Source organism: Paralichthys olivaceus, chromosome 20 (assembly GCF_024713975.1).
Source record: "Paralichthys olivaceus isolate ysfri-2021 chromosome 20, ASM2471397v2, whole genome shotgun sequence".
NCBI classification, from domain to species: Eukaryota; Metazoa; Chordata; class Actinopteri; order Pleuronectiformes; family Paralichthyidae; genus Paralichthys; species Paralichthys olivaceus.
In genome coordinates, this window is record NC_091112.1 from 2,276,655 (window position 1) to 2,287,500 (window position 10,846).

General features: G+C 42.1%; 1 protein-coding gene across 2 annotated transcripts in view; it reads left to right on the forward strand.

The window, feature by feature from the left end:
* Positions 1 to 4,052: 4,052 nt before the first annotated feature.
* The window catches only part of pou2f2a (POU class 2 homeobox 2a), a 68,185-nt gene continuing 61,391 nt past the window's right edge, over positions 4,053 to 10,846 (forward strand). The window contains exons 1-3 of one of the 2 annotated variants that reach the window (XM_069516016.1): positions 4,053 to 4,626; positions 5,776 to 6,047; positions 7,765 to 7,858. The gene's annotated coding sequence lies outside the window, so the exon portion shown is untranslated. The remainder of the gene's footprint in view (positions 4,627 to 5,775; positions 6,048 to 7,764; positions 7,859 to 10,846) is intronic. The other variant, XM_069516014.1, reaches the window with a different exon arrangement.

Here is a 10,846-nt window from a genome sequence, read left to right on the forward strand (position 1 = left end):
TTCGAGTCCAGAGTCTGTGGAAGAGTTTTTCTGTTCAGATCAGACCGGCGACGTCTTTAGTGTCTTTGAATGATCTTCTTGTTATTCAAAGCCTTTATGAACATTTGATCCCTTTTATTTTGTGTGTGATCTGTTTTGTGGACTAATCATCGTTTTCATCTCTTCCTGTTTATCACTCTGTAACTTCAAATCAAATTTAATTGGAACGCTCCATTTTCACAAATAGAGTTTAACAATCTACAGAAGTTGCACCTTGAAAGTGAATGTATATAAACAGAGTTCCTGATGTCGTGAACAGAGAACAAGTGGACGAGTGTAGTTTCATGTTAGATCAGTTGAAGTGTAACTGCAGACGTGGGAAAGTGAAAATGATGTTTACGCTTCACTTCTCCTCACTTTCCTCCTCCACTTGTTTGTCAGGTGGATTTTTTTCTCTTCTCTTCTCTCTCCTTCCTCTTTTAATGACACTTACAACATCTGTTCTTTTTTTTTTCTTCCCAATATAACTTTTATTAGACGGGAGAGAAATCACTTCCCCCCCGATGCTGAAGATGCTGAAGATGTTGAGCCTCATCACCTGCTGCTGTGGTCCACACACACACACACACACACACACACACACACACACACACACACACACACACACACACACACACACCAGCACCACCCTCCCTTTTTTTGGTTGCAGTCTCAACTCCGTCGCCATGGAAACAGCTAAGATGCTGTGTGTAGGAGAGGTTCGGGGTGTGAGGGTGGGGGGGGGGGAGAGAGAGAGGGAGGCGGTGTGTAGAAATTATCTCGTGAAGGACGCACAGACTCTGACACTGTTCACGCCATTACACTGATTTCTGAATAGTTGCTTTCACTTGTCTCCGCCTCGCTCGTCCTCCTCCACATCCTCCTCCACGTCCTCCGCCCTTCCTCTCCTCTCCTCTCCTCTCCTCTCCTCTCCTCTCCTCTCCTCTCCTCTCCTCTCCTCTGTGTGCGCCTCCTCGCTCTGACCCTTTCAGCACGTTCACTAAAGAGCACCTCACACCACAATGAGGGCCTGTATGTTTTTCTACCATCGTGACCCCCAGAGGGAATCAAGCGCCATAAACACCTGGCTGTGTTAATGCCGCTCTCTCTCCATTGAGCTACACTGGAACCCCTCTCTCCCTCTTTTCTCTCCCCCCCCACCTCACCTGCCCTCTGTCTATGTCTCCCGGCCTCTCTCTCTCTTTTTCACTCCTCTTTCTTCGTGCCTCTAAAAAGCCAGATGGGCCAGAGCTCCTTTTCTTCTTGAGGCCCGGTGCACGTGCCGAGGACACAGGGCCTCACAGCGTTTAATTCACAATCTTTAGACGCCTCCTTCTTTTAACCCCCCGTGACCAACACCATCAACTCCCTCCCTCCCTCCCTCCCCTCTCACTCACTCTCTTTCTGCTTTCTGTCCTTCCTGGCCCCCCCACCTCTATTCTACTCCACTCTATTATCTGCTCTTCACTTACACTCTTTTCTCTTCCGTCCTGTTCTTCTCTGCTCGGCTTTCTCCTGTTTTTGTCAAGTTTCATTCAGTCAACCTGATCTTTCTGTTCTTTCATCATTTTTTTTTTTTATATACATATAAAAAATAATTTAGCAGAGAACACAGTTTTATTCTTCCCTGATTTATTGTTTTATCCACAAACTGAGCAGCCTTCCTCTGCTAATGAAGCGTTTCTAACACAACTAAATGTTGTGGTGTTATTTATAAGAGACAACACAAACCAATTATCACCAAATCTCAAGTTTCCATTTGTCCTAATCTGTACTTCACATGATAAGTAAGATGTTGATGGTCGGCCGAGCTGCTGCTGGTCGCTCTGACCTCCTCCTCCTCTCTTACAAAGCTACTGAACCTGACTGAGAGATGCTGCCGCTTGACATTTCACACACTGGCCGTGGTCAGTGACTGATGTGTCCACAGCAGGACTTTTAATTGGCTGAGCTGCTGTGCAACACGGTTTAATTAGGTCACTTGGTTAAACGGTGGCGGGTCAGTGAGACTGTGGAGGATTCAGGTGATTCTCAAAACTCGTTTCATTTCCTGCTGAAATATTCAAACGTTCTTCACTTGACTTGTAGAAGCTTTTTGAACTTCCGCAGCTTCAGTGAGTTCTCTGATGAAGCTTCTCTTCTTCTTCTTATGTTTCCTCCAGTTTCACCACAAACCGTTTTGTCCTCTTGTTCCAGAGGGAGGTGGTGGTGGTGGGGGGGGGCTCCGGGATTATTTAGTGCTGAGTCTAACGGGTATTGAACGTGGGCCTCGTATTTATTCGGGATTAACGTGGAAATAATGAGGTTGCCGATCTCGAGGCGGTCGCGAGGAAATCGATGAACACACTGAGTTAATTGAGAGAAATCAATTAAGAAGAGAGAGAGAGAGAGAGAGAGAGGAAGGAAACCATTTGTGCTGTATCGTCCTTTTTTCAGTATAAGCTCCAATATCAGTTTGTTTTTTGATCCAGGTCTTTCCTTCTTTATCTCTTTACAACACACACACACACACACACACACACACACACACACACACACACACAGGCCTGCTCTCTCTCTCTCTCTCTCTCTCTCTCTCTCTTCTGTGACGCTCACACATCCAGATCAGTGACATATGTTTGGTTTTTCTGCCAAAACTCTGAGGCTGCAGGTAAATTAATGGAAATCCTGTTGGTCAGGGATGTGCACGCGCACACACACGCAGAGGTCAATGGGATTTTCACCGTGATCTTGAGTCGAGGGGGTGAACACACACACACACACACACACACACACTCTCACTCACTCTCTCTCGACCCTAAATCCTCGCGTGCAGAGGGACACGCGCCGTGCTATGATCCACTGATCCCGATAATATACCAATAATTCTGGATCAATGATCAGTTCATTACCGTGCACGTGCGCGCGCCTGTAGTGACTTCCTCAGATTTAAGTGTGAACGTTCTCACAATAAAATCACGACCGAGTGTTTCCTTTGAATTTAGGTCAAATTATTAGAAACGCTAACGAACCTAAATTATTCTGACAGACTTGAACTGAATAATCAAACTAAACCACGTCGTTGATTTTTCTGTGATCAGCAAATCAAAGCAGGAAACAGCAGCGTTTCGTTACCAGATGCATCAGCTCTCATTTATTTCTTCAGTAGTTTAGTTCAGCACATTTCTGCTCTGTGAAAATCACAAGTCATTAAAACTGTAACAACGTGTTTCTCCTTAATCTCTAGTTTTCTTCTTTTCATTTTTAATAGTGAATTAAAACGTTCATTTAAATGAGGTATTACGTTTCGTTTAGGTTTTTAAATGTTGACCACTTTAGTCTAATTTAAAGACATTTCCAGAAGCTTGATGTTTTTCCTGCGAATTAAAAGAAAAATCTTTATTTGCTTATATGCAAATCAGCCTCAGTCTGTTATTTTTTTCTTTCTTTTATTAATTAAAGTAAATGTGCAAGAACAAGGTTTCATTCAGGATCACTTCACTCTGCAGGTATTTAACTTTGTTCTGATCATTTCTTTATTTATGCATCAGATGTAAATGCTCGTCCACGCGCAGGAAGAAGTAATGTAGTAAAATGTTAAAAAACCAGGGAAGGAAATATTTTTATTAAAAGCAGGAACATGAAAGTAAACGAAATTAAATTAAATATTTAAAAAAAATGTTATAATTCATGAATAAATTATCGAGATGAAAAAGGAAACGCGATGTAGAAGAGAAACAGGAATTAAGTTTTCATTTGATCGTATTTAGGGATTTAATTTTTTTGCATGAATGAAAATATATTTAAATGATAATAATGCGTGATATTTTGACAGTTTAGGTTTTAATGTGGTTTCGTGATTAAAGTTCAGAAATAAGAAAGAAGCCCAGGACGTGAATATTTTCTCATTGTGGCTGAAAATGACCAAAAATCTCTCAAACGTCCATTTGTCATCCATCGATTTTCTGCCTGAACTCGACGGTTTGATTTTCATTTGAATGGATGAATAACAGCACAGCTTCATATCTGCAGGGCCACGTGTCCCCTGGCGTTCACAAAACTCTGCATCCTCCAGCTGCACAATTACATATATATTATATTATCTATTATATTCTATAAATCGTGATTATGAGATTAAAACGTCCATTGAACCTCCTGGTTCTTGGGCTGATTCTTGAAATTAGATTGAAAAAAGACATTAAAGGCCCAAAAAAGATTTTAAATGTAGAAAAACAAAAAGAAGAATTTCAATGTGTGAAATGTTTCACTTTTTTTATCAAATGTGTTCTTGAATCATAAACTAATTCTCCACAAATGACCGAATATTCAGGAGTGATTGTAAATATCTTGACCTGGAAACGATTCAATACATAAAACCTGAATAACAAAAATTATTGCCACTGAAGCCATTCTGTGATTATCTGGTGACGGCGGCTGTTTCCTTTTTATTACAGACTCTATTGCCTTTTTCATCAATTTGCGGGGGAGCCTTCTGTCAACTGTGGCCCCGCAGCCAGACCCCGCCGCCCTGACCCCGGGGTCAAAGGTCAGCCGACCACTCTGCCATCACCTCAACAACTCATCAGACAGCCCGCAGCGGACATCACGAGCAGCCGGCTTTAATTACGGGTAAGTAGCTTGTAGATGATAACTCACTTGTTTTTCTTCTAAACCTCTGAAGTGACTGAAAGTGAAATCTTCTGCTGTGAATGTTTGGTTTGTTTAAATCACAGAGACGTCCGCCAGAAATACACAAGTTAACAACACGGCTGCTTTTTTACTTTGTCCGTTAGCACGTTGTTCGGTATCAACCAGAACTAAGTGATTCCTGCTCGTCAGTAATCCAGAAAACTCTGTAAACAACCCACTGGTTCTTCATGTCAAGTTCAATTCTACAAATCAAACCCTGTCCTGTGCTAAAATAAACCAGCTCCAGGCTGTTTACACCTGTTTAACTCTTGGGTAAAGTTAATGAACCCTGTCAACTGTATATCTGAACGAAGAAAGCAAAATGCCCCAAACTATTATTTTTTATTAAACATAGAGGACAAGATGATGATTAATCCTGTATGTTAGAAGATAAACTCACCATCTTGTCTTATCTATACTCATATATATTAGATATACATTATATTATATTGTCAGATATACATATCGGTGTGTACGTGTCATTCACTCTTCTCACCTGGAAGGTTAATGTCATCAGTAAGAACAGCAGATCAGTATCATCCAATAATCATTTAATAGTTGTGTCATTAATTCTGCAACAGTAAAGTTCTTTATCGTTCTTTATGGTTGTAAAATATTTCTTCGGTGGAACAATAAAGACCAGGATCGTTCTGCCTCTGATGATATAAATAAACCTTAACTGTCACATCTGTAGGACTTTAGTCTGAATTAAATATTAAATCTTTTTTTTTTTTTTTATTCTCCTAAATATTTCACTGCATTGAAAACGATTTAAAAATCCTCCCATCTGCAAAACGCCAGATAAATATCCACTTCACCCTCCGTGTGACTGACTCCTTGTTTCTGACATAAAATGGCTTCCGGCTAAGGTCTGATTTATGAACCTCCGAATGATTAACCACGATCATGGAACCCACTGCATATCGACTCTGCTCATTCGTGTATTGACATCTGTGTAAACCTCACAATCGTCGGCATTTGACCGGCGTTCCTCAATAAATAGTGGAAATGAAACTTGGGAGGTCAGGGAAACAGTAACTCCCCCGGATTGATTTCCAATAATCTGGTCATTGCCCGTCTGATCCGCAGGATGCAGGGAATTGTCAGCTCGTGTCCTGCTGGCTGTTGCCGTGGTGACTGCTGTGGAGATAATAGCAGTTAATGAGATATTAACCCCGAATAAGGAAGAAGACAGGAAGTGATGAGCCTTTGCACGAAAGACCAGAGACGGGATTCGTCGATGGACGACCTCGGCCTGATCAATATTGTTTTGTTATTCGACGGCAGTAACAAGCAGCGCTACCCCCCCCCCACCGCCGCCCGTCCCTCCGAAAAACCTGGGAAATAAATCCAATTGTTCAGTAAGAACACACACACACACACACACACACACACGCGATCATTCACATTAACACACATTCGTAGACATAATAACACACAAACAGGAAGACATAAAGCCTGTAGATACACACACACACAGACACACACACACACGTGATCATTGTCCAAACACATAAACAGAAGCAGTGATGTTGCACGGCCGGCTCATTGTCCAGCTGGTTAGGATGTAAGCGGGCAATCGCGCCCTGCAGGTCAAAGGTCAACTTCATCCCAGACGCCTGACCTCATCCGCCAAAGGTTGACCTCTCCGGGCCAGGTGTGTGTGTGTGTGTGTGTGTGTGTGTGTGTGTGTGTGTGTGTGTGTGTGTGTGTGTGTGTGTGTGTGTGTGTGTGTGTGTGTGTGTGTGTGTGTGTGTGTGTGTGTGTGTGTGAGATGAGGTGGAAGGCACAAGTGAAATATTACATCTATTGTTTAAAATAAAGATTGTGGCGGAGGACGGCAGGTGGGGACGATTTAAGCTCATTTTAATTTAAGATAAAAAATATTATTTTATTATTATTATTATTATTCTAGCGTCTAAAGTCTCACAGAGGTGGTTTTATATTTATTAAAATTAAAGCAAAAGGTTTGAAAAAGATGAAATGAAATTAGTGGATGAAAAGAGAAAAAATGACAAGAAGACAAACGAGTAAACAAAAGAAAAAATACAACAACGACAGATTTGTGTTTTTATCTCGTCATCGCTGACTCTGTCGTTGTTGGTTTCACTTCACGTCATTTCATTCCTCTCCTTCTTCTCTCTCCTTCTGCTCCTCTGTCCCCCCATCCCTTCTTCGTTCGGCTGTTTTCAGGCGAATCATCACCTGACCTTGACTTTGTGACTCGCTGTAACACCCCAAACACACACACACACACACACACACACACGAACACACACGAACACACACACAGGCTTACAGAACTTTACATTTAAAGATCATCTACATTTGAGTGGACGTCCTCACACACACACGTTTTAATTCATCATAAAGGAGAATTCAATTTGTGGCATAATGCTCCAGATTTTGTTGGACTCACTGGAAGAAAATATTTTAACTGTGATTTTTTAAAGATGTATTTCTGTAGATGTCACCAAAGCTCATTCACTGTGTTTAAGTTTGTGACTATTGTGAGTTATATAAAGTGATAATCTGATTTACATCTACATGATGTGGAGGTTCAGATTATTTTCAACATGTTTGTCTTGAAGCAATAATTTTTTAAATATTTCAATCCAGCTTTGTTTTTGTAAATCTGATGTTGTCCAGACGTCACAATCCTACTTTCCTTTGAATGTCATTTAACCGAATACAATTCAATTCTTCAATTACATTTACTGTAATACAGTGTTATTTTTATTTTATATGTATTTATATTTTGAAATCATCCTTTCCATTGGTGGCACTGTTGCACACAAACTCTCCTTTTTACGCGAAGACGCTGTAAAGTGTCTGCTTTCTGTGGCAAAATCCCACAATGCAATTCTTTGCAATTTATAAACGCGACAGTTACAGTGAACCGTGAGTTATTATGCAGAGTTATTGTGTGTGTGTGTGAAATCCATGGTTTGTTTTCTTCTCTCTGCTGAATCTCAACCTGAAGTCTAAATGTTTCTGCGGCTCACAGATCAACATGTCACAGGTCACGAGTTGAACCTGAACATTTATCTATTTTCTATTTGCATCTTATGTTTGCAGCAAATAGCTTCAATCACAGAGCGGCCTCCTCCTGCGTCTCCTCCTGCGTCTCCTTTCACACCGAGCTCGTCATCCCACAGCTTCAAAGACGAAGGTGAGTAGTAGGGAGGAGGAGGAGGAGGAGGCAGACGAGGGGATGGAGGATGAAAGCGAGGTGGAAATACGCCTGGCCGAGCACTTGTGTTTCCATCCCTCCCCGCCCCCCCCCCCCACCTCTCCTCCCCAAAAAACATTCTTTTCCTCCTTGCAGCTCCTCGTTCACCCCCTAATCCCTCGCTGCTCCACTGCATATGTTTCCTAATCCGGAGTGTGTGTGTGGGAGACCCATGAACCCACTCCTCCGTCCCTCCATCCCTCCATCCCTCCATCCCTCCATCCCTCCATCCCTCCATCCCTCCCTCTCCACCCCTGCCAATTCTATTGGCGACGTTAACACTGTAACCTGCCTCTATTCCTCTTTCTTTTAGCCCCCCCTCTCTCTCTCTCTCTGTCTTTCTTTCTCTCTGCAGCTCTTATCATTAGACAACAGTGCGGACCAGCCTATCGCCACCGCCGCCCCCCCACCTCCACCTCCGCCTCCATTTTTTCTTCCACTCTTCTTCTTCTTTTGTGTCTTTTTCCTCTCTATCATCTGTTTTATTTCCCCTCTCGTCTTTTTATGTCGATCATCTCCTGAAATATGTAATAACATACAATTATCTAATTGCGCTGTGACACACGTCCACGTAAAAATACGTCGATCGATTTTTACCTGAATCTCAAATTGCCCCGGAAGTTACCGTGAGAAGATCATGAATAATTAGTTGTAGTTATATTCTGTATAAAGGTCGTGACTTTCTGAATGAAATGAAAGTGTGTAACTGGTGTGTGTGTGTGCCCCCCTCTTTACTTCTCTTCTCAACACTTTATTATTTTCCACTAGTTTCTTTGCTGCTCATTCATCCTTTTTTTTTTTTTTTATGCCCCCTAGCTGTCTTATTTTCTCTCAGGTGATTTCGTTCTCTCTCTTCTCCCTCATTTCAGCCGTAACGCACACACACACACACACACACCCACACACACACACACACACACACACACACACACCCACACACACACACACACACACACACACACACACACAGAAGCTTTTTTGTCCAGCTCTTCCCGTGCTTTACCCCATTACTGAATAGTATTCCTGCAGCCCTTTGTGGAGCCTTGAATAGACACATGCCAAGTCAAGTTATTTCAGAGCGGTTTCAATGGAATTACCCCCCAAAATAATCTCCTTTTGCTCCCCAGAAAGAAAAAAAAAGTAGAAGAGGACAGAAGAATAGAAGTGAATAATGTAAAATGAACCAGCACCCTTGACACAGTATAAGCCTGTAGTTCCATACTAGAGGAACACGAGAATATGAAAAGATCAGAGGGTCTGCATGCTAAAGAAGCACAGAGGAGCCTGGAAATGAATTGTGGATAAAAGCAGGGATGTAGTGCAGCGTAAAGCCACATAAACTCAGCTTACCCTGCGTTTTTTTATGTAGAGATTACTCACCTTTTTAAAGCTGACACAAATGTTCAGGACTTAAATGTGCGGTGCATCAAACAGTTTGTCGGAAAAGGTCCTGAAAGGTAAATACAGGTGCAGTGACGTCACGCGAAGCTACAGCTTTTCTTTAAAGCTTAAACAAATGGATTTTAGGATCAACTTTAGCTTTAATGTGAAGCTTCAATAGCCTGTGACAATGGAATACATTGAAATATCTGGTCCGCCAAGTTCCACAGCCATTAGCAGCGTGGAGGTCAAGGGTCAGAGCAGCGGCGGTCGAGTAATATCTGTAGCTCAAGTGAATGATGGCTGTTTGAAATGATCCTGAAATGAGCTGTGTCGTCTGAATAGAGATCAGTACACGGTCTTTTGTCCTCAGATATATTTGAAGTATGATGGTGTGTGACAAAAACCTCTGCTTATTATGTACAAACCAAAGTAATACAGATCTTGTGTATTTAAAGTGCAGTCAAAATAAATTAAGTACGAGTCACAATTAATGAGTTAATGAGGATTTTAGTATTTTTCGCACTGATGCCATTCGATTTAATTTACTCTTGTTTAATTAAGCAACGTAAATCTGGGACCATATACTCTGACATGCAATAATATCATTGTTTGAATGTGTTGGGAATTAAAAATATATTTAATAACATCCTAACAACAAACTACAATGTGGTTGTCCACAGATAATAAGTGTTAATATAGAATATATGTCATAATCAATACTAAACCTCTATAAAATGTGATATACTGGTTATACGTGTTAAATAAATTGTGGAGGTCAAAGTTAATTATTTTCCCTGATTTTTACTCGATTATTCCAAGTTGTACCACGTAAAATTTGTACAATCTGCAGCGACTCCACCTCCACCTGTGTGTACATACTGTACATCTACTGTACCACAAAGTGGGAGTAAATGTACATACATGCAGGTGACGCACAACTATTGGTTGCGTGCGAGCCGCCTTCAGGCATTTGACTGTGTGTTGCCATGTGCGTGTGTGTTCATCAATACATATATATCCATGTGTGTGTCAGTGCCAAGTGTCGTATCGATAGGTTAATAGCTGCGGTGTCAGATTCAGTAGCTCTCTGATTAGTTGACAGTTCACTAATCCACACACCATCTTGAGTTATTGGCCCGGCCCATTGATTTCCAGCCTGCCAGCCAAGCCAGGAGGAACTCGGGGGTCGTAGGAGAGGCTGCTGCTATTGATTGGCCCCAGATCAACCCCACCACCACCTCCCACAACACACACACACACACACACCTCACCCCGCCGCAGTCCTACGACACGCAGCGTGACCAGAGAGTCTGTGTCTGTGGGGCTCTGCTCTCGATACCTCCGCTCCTTCTGAGTGCGCCATCGGGTACATTTGTGTCGGGCCGCCGTGTCTTCTCCATCAGTCACCTTTTACAGAGACATGTTTTTATTGGCAGATTTTATGACTTCTAACAAAAAAACTTCTCCTCTCGCTCCCTCTCCGTCTTCACCCGCTGTCGGTGCTTCCACATCCTCTCACCTCCACCACTTCATTAAACAGTGGCT